Source organism: Oculina patagonica, chromosome 13 (assembly GCF_052425735.1).
Source record: "Oculina patagonica isolate OP01 chromosome 13, crgOcupat, whole genome shotgun sequence".
Taxonomy (NCBI): Eukaryota; Metazoa; Cnidaria; class Anthozoa; order Scleractinia; family Oculinidae; genus Oculina; species Oculina patagonica.
In genome coordinates, this window is record NC_135770.1 from 35,399,127 (window position 1) to 35,414,406 (window position 15,280).

Sequence of the window (15,280 nt, forward strand, 5' to 3'; positions counted from 1 at the left end):
GCTACATCAAGACAATATTCAGTAGTTGACTATTTTCTCCCTTATCTTCACCTACCGGTTTTGTAGAATGCATAAATCATGCAAGGAGAAAATAGACTTTCTGTCTCATTCCAAATAAAGGTTATCAGAAAGCGAATATGTTGTAGGCGTTATTATAGTGACATGTTAGGGAAATTCACTCAAACATCCTTGAAAGTCGCTTCATATTGCGTAGTCGTTTTGCAGTAAAATACATGCTTCTACGAAAATCCAGTCACAGCTTGAAACTGCGTTGTTTTGCGGCCTCTTATAAGGATTGTAATGATCACTGTATTGCACGGCGTAAACTGGAATTAATCGGTATCTAAAACCCAATTCTTGTCACATTGGTATTAATAACAGTTACAGCACCATTATTTTCTACTTTGTCAACTTCTATTTCCATTCAATGCAAGCCAATCACGAGTTTGTTTCACAAATAAAGGGTAAATTTTTTGTGTATTCTGTATGATTGGAATACTTAAAAAAATAATAATAATAATAAATAAATAAATAAATAAGCGACCACTTTTTTGAAAATTTCTTGTTAAGTCTAACTTTTACGAACAAGTTCTGTTTAGTTGGAACAGAATTTCAATTTTGCATTGATTTTTAGAAACAACAATATTTGACTTTTTTACATTGATCCTCAAAACCAAATCGAAATGAAGTTTTTGATCTTTACAAAGTACTTTAATTAAATCTCTTTTGTTACCGGTAGATCAAGACAATATTTCCTTTTTCTGAACGATTTTGTTTATATAAGATACTTGACTTTGTATCGATATGGTAAGAAAATAATAGATTTTGACCACTCTTGGGCTAAAACGTTTTGTGGCAAACGAAAAAAGAGAAGAGAAACTATGGTAAACTTATCTGAATACTGAAGATGTTTCCAATGTCAACTTGTGCCAGAGTCCACTACACACTGCAGTCCAAAATTGCTGCGCTTTCCTTCAAAACATCTGCATTCAACCTGGAAACAAATGAAACAATATTGACTTAGGCTACTTTTTCTGTTTAGTCGAACGTTGTTTAGGAACGATTTTAGTTCCCGTTCGCTGATCAATACGACATACGAATCATTCTCTAATATTTTATTTATCGTGCGAATAATATTTGTCAGCTATTTTCAAATTAACCATGACCTGCTCGTGAAGTGTCAAAGTTTCATAGCTCAGTTGGTAAAGCCTTGAATTTTTTTTCAAGCTTCAAAAAGCAATTGCTTCAATTAATTTAACCCTGCGAGGATCGACGATTTCATCATATGTTTACTTATTTCACGGCCCATACTGATTATTTTGTAACTCTTTTTTGCCAGTATATCAAGACTGTTTCCTAGTTAACGATTTTCTTCATAAGTACTTCACAAGATATATGGTAAGGAAAATGTTGGTCACTTTTGAACTGAAACCTTTCATGGTAAACGACAAGAAAACTATGATGAACGTACCTTAAATCAGTGAAGATGTTTCCAATGCTAACTTGTATTTACCAGAGACCAAGAGCTAGTTACTCAGCAATCCAAAATGGCTGTACTGTCTTTCTTCCAATATATCTGCGTTCAACCTGGAGAAAAAAGGAAACATCGTCAACTTTTAAAAGCTATTTTTGGAACAATTTTTTAGTTCTCGTTTACTGATCAATACGACAGAGAAATATCAATAAGAATAGCACTCTAATCTTTTACTGATCGTGTGAGCAATATTGGCAGTTTCACATAAACCAACTCGAAATATCAATTCTTGAACCTACAACTGACCTGCTCCCAAAAAAAAACGATAGCACGAAGGCCATGGGTTCGAGTACCATTTTAGCCTTGAACTTTTCCTAGAGGCTACAAAAGCAACTAATTACACCCTGCGAGGATCATTTCATTCATTTCACGATCATATTGACTACTTTATACCTTTTATTGGGGCTAGTATATCAAGACAATATTTCACGGCCTAGTTAATTTTCTTCATAAGATATATTGTAAGGTGATATTAGATTTTGATCACTCTTGTACTGGAACTTTTTATATTAAACAACAGAACAAAAAGACAAGAAAACTACGGTGAACTTACCTTAAATAAGATGTTTCCAATGTCAGCTTGCGCCAGAGTCAAAGAGCTAATCACTGCAATCCAAAATGGCTGTATAATTTCTTTCAATATATCTGTGATCAACCAGGGAAAAAAAGGAAAAAAGGAAACATCCTTAACTTCAGCTATTTTTCTTTGTTTAGTACAATCTTTAGAAGCAATTTTAGTTCTCGTTTACTGATCAAAACGATATAATAATATTCTGCTAATTATTCGAGCAATATTTGTCAGTTTCGTGTGATCCCCGAATATAACGAACTCTATGTGAAGGTTACTCCATACCATCGCGTTTCTGAAAAATCGTACGCGCGCAGTTTCTAAGGAAAATCGTCAAAACTAAATATCAACAGAAAGCTTATTGCACGTAAAATTTGAGAAAATATAAGATAAGTCGTTTTCTATTTAGCGCACAAGACTGGATAAACGCTAAAATAACCGACTGTCATAAGGATTCCAATGAGTTATAAATCGGTCCTCGAATGCGATCGCTCATGCAAGATAACTGCACAGCCGTTAATTACGTGCAAAGCATCAAAATCTCAAAAAGTGACAGAATAGTAATGAGAAATTGTTAAATGAGGAAAGTAGTTTAAATAAAACAAATCAGTGACAAAATTTTGTTCCTAACTGCCAAATGAATGCTTTGGTCAAATGTCGAATCTACATAACGTAAAATCCCTAAGGTCCTAAAAACAATACAAAATTACGGAATTTTTTGAGAATGTTTGACACCGAAAGAAATTGTAAAATTTTTTAGAAACTTTTAGAAAAGCAAAACCGTCGCGGTTTTGAAAAATCGAAAAAAAAAATTGTTTATAGTTTTATAAGTTTTATTAAGCTTTATAGTTTTATTAAGTCTTAAGTTGAGATCCTAATAGTTTTATTAGAGTGAATTCGTGTAACCCGTTTTTTATATGTTAATGAGTCGTATAATATAATAATGTTCGTGTACAATAAAACAATACACGAGTGGTCAGAAAACCTCAAAGAAATCACTTTAATAGTTATACAGAAAATAAGTATAAACAGGAGGTGTCTTTCTTTAAGCACTTCAAGAACATGTTCAACCTAAATCGAAAAATTAGCGGTCTGGTTCAAATCACGCAGGATTTAGTCATTTCACATTGTTGTTTTTCAGAAGATGGGAAAGAAATTTGCCAAGAGTAATAGAACACGTGCACAGCTATTTTCCTGCTCATTAAGGTCGCGGGGGATACCTACAGCATGAATAAATTCATGAAGCGAAATTTTGCTTGACCTGCATCTTTTAAAACGCTTATTTCTCGGCTGTTATGGGTGCGATTAAGCTCAAATTTTACAGAGACAGTAAGAAATGATAAAAGATTATGTATGTCATCTTTTATTTGGTAGATTGTACTTAACGGCGATGTAATAGCCACGTTAGTGCCAAATTGGGAAGAACATGATTTTGTGGCAGAGTTTGCGGAACGAGTAGGAGACAGCACACTGTGATCTTGTCAAAAACTAATCAGTCAATATCTCTAGAGTGTCATAACAGAAGCAGATTTTTTAATTTAAAATTTACCAGCAAGTTATTGCGGTTTAAATGCGCAAATTTGAATTTAATGCCTTCTACCTCTTTCTTAAAGCGCTCTTTTAAAATTCCGCTTCTGTTATGACACACTACAATATCCATAGTTTACCTATCTGCAGTGGCAAGTCATGAAGTTCTGTATCCGCGCTGTATTCTCTGCCACAAAATTGTCGGAAAAGTCCAAACTTTGAGATTTCCGAAGGTGTCCCGACCAAAACACGATCACTTTCCAAAGGAGAGATGTAATTATGGTAATAATATTCCACGCTTTTATGGTGAGAACAATGAGTTTTTATGAAGGACACGATTGTTTATGCCGAATATTATTGTGATTACTCTGAGTTGCAGAAACATTCAAATTTGAAAAAAAATTAGCGCATAGACTTCCTACAATCTATATAAACGTATAACGCCAAGTGTTGTTTTAAATTGGTTAAAATATCAAAGAAACAGGAATTTATTTTTTTAAAGAAATCACGCGCACGCACCCATATTTTTATCCAGTCATGAATATCTCGTAAAGTTGTCGATGTCAGTCGTTGCACTTCGTGCATACGCTTTAAATAAATGCATAATGATGAGCCTAAGGTGTCCCCCGCGACCTTAAACCTTTTGTTTGCTAAACAAAAGTTGTTTGTCATCGTGATTTGCTAAAGCTCCCCATTGGATTGCTCGCGCAGAATTGTGTTACAGTCAAGTTTAATTTGTTTTTCTTTACGGGATGTTGAATACAAAATGTTTGTCTAAAATCGCAAGACAATTCAAGGCATGATAAATTTTAAGCCCCGTTATCTGTTTTGGTTTTTACATATTGGTAAATGCTTGAATTTTAACCTGACTTCCACATGCAAATTATTACGATTTGTCCGCAATTTTCTGTTTTCCTGTACAGCTCATTTAAATATTACACGGCGCATTTGCATATAAAAAACGGGTTACACGAATTCACTCTAATATTAAGTCTTAATAGGACTATTAAGGACTTAATAGTTTTATTAAGTCTTAAGTTTTATAGTAGTTGAAAAATTGTTTATAGTTCAATTTTTCTAAATAATTAATTATTGACGTTTTCCTTGCAGCCATTTTGGAGTCATTTGTTCTTGCTATATCTTAATTACCTTTTTTGTTGTACTGTCAATATGCAAACAAACTGTTTTAAGAACTTTAGAATTTAACAAAAAAAAATTAGATTTTTTTCACCTACAGCTGTTGTTTAAAGTTTGTAGAAATGTTTGTTTTGTCTATTGTAAAGAAAGGTATAAAAAAACAAAACCTTTCACAGAGTAGTTTTTAACTGTTTTAACTGTCAAAAAGCCAAAAGAGTGTATCATTGGCATTTTTGACGTTGCCATGGCAACAAAGTTTGACGTCATTTTGATTTAGCTGCGTTTACTGATAAATGGTTTACAGTAAACGATTTTCAGCCGTATCATCAGGGTAGCTAGAGAATACCGAGGACGGGATGGTTTAAAGTTTGCCTATAAAGTATTGTGAACCAACAAAAAGAGGAAGCATTCACTCGAGAAGCAACTCGGAGTTCCGTGAAAAAGTTTATTGTTGTTTATGGTTGTAAGGTAAAATAACAATAAGGCATTATAATTTGTTTCGTGATGTAGTCACTTAGGATGTAAATCGCGACGTTTCAACTGCTTAGTGCTTGTCTTCACCAGGCGATGAGGTTGTCTGGTTATACGTCATCATATGTAGCACGAAAGTCTTCTGTGATTGGTGGATTTCGATCCTCACCGTTCCGGTAGGTTGTTTCCTCGGACGTCCGTTCTCGTACCAGTCTCATGTTGTTGGGTCTCTTGCCTGTGGGTATCCTCCTTCTGGAATGTCAGTTACGTTATCCTGTTGATGTTGTTAGGCTGACATCTTATATGAAAAGCTTCTTTGTCCCAGCTTGTGTACCACTGCAACTCCCAATCAATAAACTTTACATTGTTTCAAAGCAGATGTTGGCATCGTGGTCGTGTTCTACGAGGGCGGAGATCTGGGTGAGGACGATTTGAATGTCCCAGTCGAGATCCTAGATTGGTCTGTCTGCTTGCCTTAAGTTGTAAAATTTACCACATTTACATTGTTCGATCAAATATTGAGTTATAAATCAATTGAAATTATTTTTTCGCCAATGAAGCGCTACGAAGGTATGGAGTAACCTTAATCCTTTTATTCCCAGTGTCGAATTCATAATTCTCCACACTAATCATCTTACGTTTCTTTCAATGCTTGTTGTGAGAATTTAGCGATACGTGTAGGGAATGCCCTCTAATAAAAAAATTTCATTGTAACTTGACAATTTGTCAATATAGTAAAGAGACATAAGATTGAAGAGTAAACTACAGAAAATTGATAAGAAAACTTATGATGAACGTATCTTAAATAAGATGCTTCCAACAGTCAACTTGCACCAGAGTCCAAGAGCTACACACTGCGATCCAAAATTGCTGCAATTTTCTTCCAAAACATCTGTGTTCAACCTCGAGAAAAAAAGATGAAACATTATTAAATTAAGCTATTTTCCTTTGTTTTAACTTCTACGAACAGGTTTGCTCTGATGTACTCATAATTTAAGTTAAATAAAACTAGTGGTAACCACGGGTTAGAAAGTGCGGGCCTTGACGTACTTAGAAAAGGTACTGGTACGAGAGTACGTAATTTTTGATGGCAGTGTCGATAAATAAATGATAAAATGGACAAAAGACAATTATTCCGAGTAACGCATCAAGCAAGGAATGCATGTTTTTATCGTTTTGGGAAGTGTAATCGAGCACGCGGTGTGAATTGAGATGTGATTTTTCTCAGTCGGTAAACTCGCTATGTTGTGCTCGCCTTTTATTAACGTGGCGCGATTAATGATAAATCACTGGACAAAAGACAATTATTCCGAGTAACGCGTCACGCTTAATTGCCTCGAACCGGCCGCGAACCAGTCAGAGTTGTTTTTTGATTGACAGTTTTTTTTGAAGTGTAGACGAGCACGCGGTGTGAAATGAGATGTGATTTTCCTCGGTCGATAAACTCGCTATGTTGTCAGTGTTATAACGAATTTCTCGAGAATAACCGTTGTTGGAATCATTCGCTTTGCCGTGGTTTATGTGTGATACAATCAGAGCAAATTTTCTCAAAAGCAACACCTGTAATACAAGTCTGCAAATTGTAATGTTTGCAATCTTCCATGTGACAGGAGCCTAGATCTTATGTGACAATCGTTCTTGGAGAACAGATTTTTCTCTTCCGGTGTTACGACAAACTGTCGTGATTGACACATTTTTCGCATTCCGATCGTTCTTAGTGGAAGAACAAAATTTTCAACTTCCGTTTTCTGTTTGCCTTTTATTAACGTGGCGCGCACGCGTAAAACGCAATCCGCTGGTCACTGTCAAGATTAGGGTTGCGGGCCTCTCTTGGGCCCGCAATAAATATTTGACAGTGTCATGTGTCATGTTGTTTGAGATTCGTTCAGCTGATTTCAGAGCAGGGGAACAAAATAGCAAAAGATTCAAGGGGCCCTTTCAGTCCCAGAATCGAAATATAAATTATCCTTAGATTGCCTTAGTTTTTCTAAACGTAGATTGTGAGAAATTGGTACTACATCAAGACAATGTCCCTTAGTCGAACGATTTTTACCATGGCATACTTGACAATGTATCAATATTGTAAGTAATGAGTCAAAAGATACTCTTGGATTTAAACAAGAGAAAATGAGGGGACTTAAATAATCAATAAAAAGTGAATGATAGAAAAATAAGAAAACCGTACATCAAATTACCTGAAGTATAAAGATGTTTTCAGTAGTCAAGCTGCACCAGGTCCAAGAGCTACACACGGTGATTCTAAATGGCAACTCTTTCATTCAACATATCTGTATTCAATCTGGAAAAAAAGGCAACAAATTAAGCTTGATTGTTTTGCTTTAGGAGGCGCAGTGGCCTAATGGTTAGCGCGCCGGACTCCAGATCGAACGGTCCGGGTTCGATCCCTGGCCGGGGTCACTGTGTTGTGTTCTTGGGCAAGTCACTTAACTCTCAAGTGCCTCTCTCCACCCAGGTGTATAAATGGGTACCGAACAATTTGGTAACCATAAAAGACCGAATTTCAATGTCTTAGATCCACTGTTATCACCATAAACATGATAAAGTTTTTAAATTAACAAACTAACTTTCAAATAACCGGTCCAGTGTACGTAAACTAAACATTTGTGCAACATTGGTTTTGGTTTTACTTCTGATTGGCTCAGAAAGTGGCACAAGCTACAACTACTAAGCATAGTGATGCGAACCAAAACACAAATTACTTTCTACACACATAAGAAAAAGTAGCGTGTGAGATAATCATTTAATCTGCCACTATTAGAGCAGTTTTCAACTGAGCGTCGTAAAACCAAAAGCAAAGTAATCGCTCTGACCAATAACAAAGAACACAGACAATCCTGTGAACCAATAAAATCTCGAAGCAATACGTGTAGCTGGCAAGGACGAAGGGCGGGAAAATGTGTGCGAGCGAGACACGATTGGTTTTAGTTTAAGTTGTTTGGCTGAGAAAGTGGTGGGAGATTTTTAAACCATTCACAAAGCGTAACAATGTTAAACCAAAGCAAACGCAAATTCCTTTCGACTCTCGAGTGAAAACCGCTCTAACAGAAACATTGTAATTTAAGTTCTTTTAATAGCAAAATCAGACCATAAGAAACAACGGAATGAGCATACCGATCTGTTTGACGTGAAGAGACCGGGCGAGAGGAAACGAACAACGTCTCACTTGCTATTGGCGATTGGCGCCAAAGCTGGACATGACCACTCCAAAATGGCTGCGCTGAATTCCTTTAGACATACCTCTTGAGGAAAACAGCAAGGAAAACGACAATTATTGATTATTTAGTAACCTTTAAGTAGTCCTGTCATTGGGTCAGTGTAAGGAAATAACGCAGAAACTAGGCGGTGGCTTCAGTTGCTTGTTGCGAATCTCGCGAGACTGAATAAAAGATAAACTAAATGAACACACAGCGTAGTTTGAACGATGATCACAACCAATCGTGAATGGATTTTTTTTGGAATTCTTGCATTGTTCTTTTTTCCGCTCTATGTCACTCTCGCTTCGTATTTTCTCTCTCGTTTCTTGTAGTTCAAACATAAATCATATCACAATCACGGCCTATAGTAATACACTCGCTCCTAGAAGCCGTTTGCTCTCTCAACTTGCGGAATAAACTTTGTAAAAGAATTTTAGAAATTTATACTGGCATATTCACCACAAAGCTGTTAAGATAAACTTCAACACCTCTTCACTTGGCGCTCTGGACAATTTGAATGTGAGTTGTTAGGAAAGAAAAAGATGTCGTCGGCAGCATTCCGACCAGAACAGCTTCAAGTTACGAACTAAAAGGTTAAAATCATTTTTACCTAAATTAATTTGTAAGAATTCCTTTGCCTGGCCGAACGAAATGAAACATCAGAGAACACATGTTTGGGCGTCACCGATATAAGCAGGCCGAGACCTTCACAACAGAATGGCTATCAGTTAAACGGCAAAAATTGGAAAGCTTATTAATCGAAAAGAAAAATAAAACAACAGGATGGTTAAGCAACTAAGAGAAGAGAAAACCGAGACCTACCTGAAGACTACGTCGAGGAAGATTAGAGTTCGCTTCCAAAGCATATACAACGGTGACCAACACCAAAATGATCAGTGCGTCCTTTGAGACTTCTTTATATACGCGATAAAAATTCATTTCAGTTGCGATAAGTGCGCTTAGCTAAATCTGAATAGTTTCGGAAAGATTTTTGTACGTTGAATAATGAGTATTCGGCAAAATGTCGCGAAAAAAGCACGCAGTTGAGTTGTTAATTTAATGCATAATGTTATTTCTGAAAGGAATATTTTGGTAAAGGCATCTTAACATGATTGGTTGTGTTTGTTCGTGCTGAGAAGCTGGCGTGTTATATACGTGTTAGCTATTATGTGACAAATAAAAGTTGTCACATTCGAAAAATTGCTCCCATTGGCACCGTGCGCGCGTAACTCCGTGCGTGTCTTTGCTGTCCAAGGTCATTACTGGCGCACTAAACTTTGAAGTAATACAAGTAATATATCAAACACGAGAGGCAGTGTTTCATTGAGATATCCAAACACCGAAAACATAGCCTGCATAGCAGGTGTCTGCGTCCTTTTTTTAAGAGCGTTTAAAAGAATGCGCGATCGCGAGAAAGCCGCGCGAGGAAAAATTCTGTGGCCCCCTCGCGCCTTTCGCGTTTCCCATACGCGCACTCGAAACTACGGCGCCTGCTACGCAGGCTAACATGTACACGGCTTCAAAGCTTATTATTTGTTCTTGTTTAATTTAGGGTCCCAAAGGAGTTTCGGACTCCAGGGTCCAGCTTGCTGAATAGCCTGGAACGCACATAGGCACGAAAGGCGCGCATAAGCCACTTTTGGGCGGTAAAATGGCGTTATTAGACTATCTGGTGAAATCACAGAACTGTAATATGGTGAGAAGGAGGCTGTGCAAGAGGTAAAGCTCGTGATAATGTAGCTGAAGCTTCCGAAAAGAAGTACTTGCGTGATTTGTGTAGTTCGCGTGATACATTAGGTCACGCAAGTGAGGCAAGCACTCACGCGATTGATCATTGCGTGACGTATAGTAGTAACGGAAGAGACGTCACGAGCTAGTGCGAGCAAATGAGAATCCCGATCTAAAAGTAATGGACTAGGAGATGTAATAGTACCATTCAGACGATTTCATGTCTTTATTTTGCAAATCGCTTTTCGTGACAACGAACGCGTGATCGGTGGTTCAACTTACTAGGAAATGAAAGTGAAACTGTTTTACGGTTATAATTCCGACTTTTCTCTGCTGCTTCAATTCAAATCTCTATTTAAAGCTTCAGGGCTCTAACCCGGTGTAAAATTACTATAACTAGAGTATACGTAATTAAAACTTTTGCTATATTTGAGAACACTGCCGGTTTAATTTGCCTCTAGAGCTCAACCGTCAAAAAAGGATCATGCGTCTGGATGTAGTTTACCTTGGACCGGAAATGACAAGAAACCAGATATCAATTTCCAGAAGCGAAAAGAGATAGCTAAAATTAGTTCCACTGTATAGATTGGGACATTGACGAACTCTTTCTCTTAAAAGCAAAACGGTCTGAATGTGCTCCCTGCTTTCCCAATGTACAAGCTAGCGTGAAACCTGCTCTCTCTCATTTCTGAATAAAGTTTTCTCTATAAAAGCTGTTCCAAATTTCTCACGGCAAAGTCATTGTGAATTTTGTTTCCTTTACTGCAAGATTAAACAGTGTTCCGTCTTTCCCTTCTCTGTTAGGTGCTCAGTTAACTCGCTTCTGATGTGAACCGCTGTGTAGAGCATTGTTTGCCAATTGGAACGCTTTATCCGCCTGTTCCTTGCAGCCCTCGTTGCAATCACCGGGTACATTTATAGCGATGTTCACTTGATGATGGGTTTCTTGTTTCTGTTCACGAATTTTCACCTTTTGATAATTGATTCCTAGCCCTGTGCCTTCAAACCCGAGGTTTAATCCAAAGCTTTCAGATTTGCTCTCTCGACTGCTGGCCTCTGTCTTCACGTCTTGTGCAATGGTGACGACCAAATCTTTGTTTGCACCGTTCACCTGTGACGGGGCATTCGGATTGTAAATCACTTGCTTCGTTTCTGGATCGAACATTGCAGGAACTAGCTCACAAGAAGACAGTTTCGCCAAACTTAGTATAGACAGAATAGCAAGCATTTTGAACAAACGGTTTTCGGGAGGCAAAACGGAGGCCATTCTCGGAAATGTGTTTGAAAGCTGTGATTGAGAAAAGTATTTTGGGAGTTGACGTTGTTTAAGATACTGTTCTATTTTGTTGTGTGACATAACATATACAGGAAATTAAATTCCCCCACCAGTGAAGGGGATTTTCCCAAAAAATGAAGTATAAATTTTAAAACCCCTTCCTCGTCCACAAGACACTGATCTGTTCAGTGAAAATTACCGCACGATGAGGAGAACTACTTGTGTCCTTTTAGCTGTCGTCTGCCTTGTGTTTCTTGTTGCTGTCCCAGAGAGAAGCTCCGGGTTTCGCCTTCGCAGAGCCCTAAAGAAAGTCGAGAAAGCAGTTCGAAAAGTCGTCAAACCAGTGAAGAAAGTCTTCAAAGAAGTAGTTGAGAAGCCGGTCAAATCTGTACTGAGAGCTGTAGGACTCAAGAGAGTCCGCAAGACCTACAGAGGTTCAAGAAGAGTGTTTTCCGAGTCTTTTACGGAAGTTCTTATCAAGTGGAAAAAGTCCCCATCCCAGACGGACAATTTTCAAGAAGACATTTTATTTTTAAAGACAACTGTAGTAATTAAATATTAAAATAAAACTTGGGGGGGAAAAAGAAAAAAAAAAAAAATAACAACACCCTTTATATAAAAAAAAAATTTTTTATACCCCGCCCGGAGGAAAAAAAAAAAAAACTTTGTAAATTAGTGATCCCTAGAGCCTCCAGGTTGTTTAGTGCTGAATATCTTGTAGTCGTGTATCTTATAGTTACTCACTAAACTAATAACTAGACGTTTCATCTTTTAATCATTTTAAAGGATTGATATTTGTTTAACCACCCCGGCTCCGCCATCGCAAGATGTGAAGGTTTTGTTTAGTTGTGTAGCTAAGAAAAGATTCCCTTCACTGATTTTCTCGATCCAAGACGATCGCGGTACAGATTTCCTAGAAAAATTATTATGACTAAGTACTGATATTAACAAAGGCTTCGGTAGATTATTGGCCTACACCCAGATTTGGGGGGAATTTGTTCACGTTTATAAATGTTCGTACGCGGTCGACGCTTGAAAGGGTGAATAAGATTATAAATAAAAAAAACAAATTCTGCAAGTTTTGGCTCAATATTTATTTTTAATTTTTAAAGATTTTTATAAGTTTGTGTGCAATTGTATTTTACAAATATGTTCAGAAGCTTTTACAAATATTACATATATTTAAGTGACATTCTATCCAGCCCTCGCACACAATTAGTGACGATTAGTCGTTCAAAATTATGTTTGCCTTGTAAATCAACTCGATGAACAGTTCATGGATTTACGCAGATTTTCACGTCTTCTCCCTTTTCCAAAATTACGATCGACCTGAGTCTCTTCTTTAAAAAACGATCTCACGGTATTAATCTTTCAGACGACTGCAAACTTGCAAGCTCCCTAATATTAAAGAATGCGTCGAGAAAAGGGGCTCTGCCCTTCTAGTATTTGTCCCTCCGGTTCATGGGTATGGAGCCCAAGCCCCAAGTGTAGAGACGCCACGAAAACGTACGAAATATACTTTCTTGGGTGTCTTGAGAGGGATTTCCAAGGCTTTCATATCTCAGACTGATTATTTTGTTACTGTGTAGCAATTGCCTTTGAAAGAAGCGGTTCTAATGCTGGCTGTAACGCAGCAACTTGTCTAAGTTGTTCGAGTGTCATAAACACCATCCCCGTCGCCATTCGACACTTGGAACACACTGTAACAGAACTTTTGATAAAAAGTCGTCTGGAGATCTCGACTGCGCCTTGATCTTTGCTTGAGGAAACGGTTATTCCAAGAAGTCTGCTCTTGTCTACGGTCACCCATTTGACCGAGCTGTACACAGAGATTGCTACAACACCGAAGCCTTCTTCACGAAAGTCGTGTTGGTGGTTTGGACAGGCGCATACCTCTTGCAGAACGAGAAGCACAAGAAATATCCCCTGCAACATGGTCAATGGAGACATCTTTCCTTTTTCCAGTATCAGCTACGCCTTGAAGTCGGAAGCCTACGCAAATTTTCCTTCGATTTTACATATCGTTTCTGGTCCATATAATACTTTACCCCAATCAAGCGTGACCTCAATCAAAGGGAAAATTCCCAGAGTATGATAATATATTTTTTTTAAAAATCACATGATGATAATGTATTGCGTTACATCATCATCGCTATTCTCGATCGTTGGCATGAGTGACTCGGGCTCGATTAAATTTGAGCGCGCGCGGGCCCCCGCGAGGGGGCGGGGGCGAAACGTTGTCATAGCAACAGCGAGATACAGGTTATGATGTCAAGCACCTGTAGTATATGTCGTATTTCCCTTAGTAAGGCGAATTTTTAACCAGAATCTTACCTAAGTAAGAATAAATCGCTTTACTCGCAGCTGAAGACACCAGGGACCGTCAGCCGTAATAAGGTCTCGGGGTGTCAAGCATGTCTCGTCCTTCAGATCTCTTGATGATAAGTAAACGTTGGTTAAAAAATTCAGACTGAACGCCAAATGGATTTTTGCCAGTAGCCATAATCGGATCCCCTCTTATGGCTCCTGATTTTGCCCTTGAAGATAGCTTCTCTTAGGTTAAACCCACTTTTGTTGTAATGGCTTTTATTTACTCGAAAAAAAGTGCCTCTCGCGATAAAGCGCCTCTAGGCCTTCAAATAAGCGCCGCACATGAGGGTCAATCAATGCTCGTAAGAGTCGCGCCCGCCCTCAACAACAACACGCGCGGCAGCGGCTTTTTCGCGAAGAGACTTACCTTGTAATCTCATTGTGCTACTACTAGGAGAAGGATATACAGTGGGATTTTGTTTCTGCTGTTGTTGTTTTTTACCTTTTTTTGGAAAAAAAAAACGAATAGATTTTCAAAATATATGTGTTGATCCTCCACCAAAGAAAGGAGGAGAGAAAACCGGGAAGACATGTACGACCTCGTCGTTTGCCAAAACGACTGAAGGTGTGTTTAATAATCTTAATAACCTCATCCGTTTTGGCCAAGGAGGGTGCAACTGACAACAGATGTCGGGCTTGTTTTGTAGATTTTTAACTCTTTTTATAGCTCACTGCTTCTTCTTTTCTCTAGAAGTCTCTGTCGAAACATGTCCATGCCCCAGAAAAATCAGCACAGGCCGAAAAGTCAACAAAAGAACCATTTGGGTTTGCTTTCGCGTCGAATTTTCAAGTGATGACATCTAACTAGGGGTGGTGAATGGTCCTTCAAAACATCCCTGTCTCGCAAAATTTTAGCTATTTCAGGGGTCCGTCCCGTTTTCTTTGACGCCTCTCGGAGTCTCGATTCCTTTACAAGGCTAAAAAGGTCTCGGGCTCGCAGAAAAGATATCAGTCTCGCCGTCTCGCAAAGTCTCGCATTTACCATTCGACACCCCTCTAACTGCATCGGGACAACCGAGAGTAAAATCTGTAAAACTAAGTGTTAGGCGAGTCAAAGTGGCGCCAAATTGTTAATTGACAACCATTTTCCCTTGATGCTTATTTTGATAATTTGACTTATGTCATCACAGGAACTGAAGACAAGAAAAAAAATTCAGACAATAGTATTGATAATAAAAGTGATAAATGATCAAAGTGATAAATGATCATCGCAGTGAATTTCAATTTTAAGAATTGGGGTAAAAAAAAGAAAAAAAAAAAAAAAAAGGGGGGAAAGGGGAGGGAAAATTGATGATAGGAGTAAAGAAATTGTACAAACTCTGTGTTCTTAGTTAAATGTGAAGTCGAAAGAGGGATTTTCGGGTCAGTGACTAAGGAAGAATAGTGAGAAATATTTGAATAATTCAATTGATGCAATTATTTCAGTTGAAAACTTAATTATTTGATTTCATTTT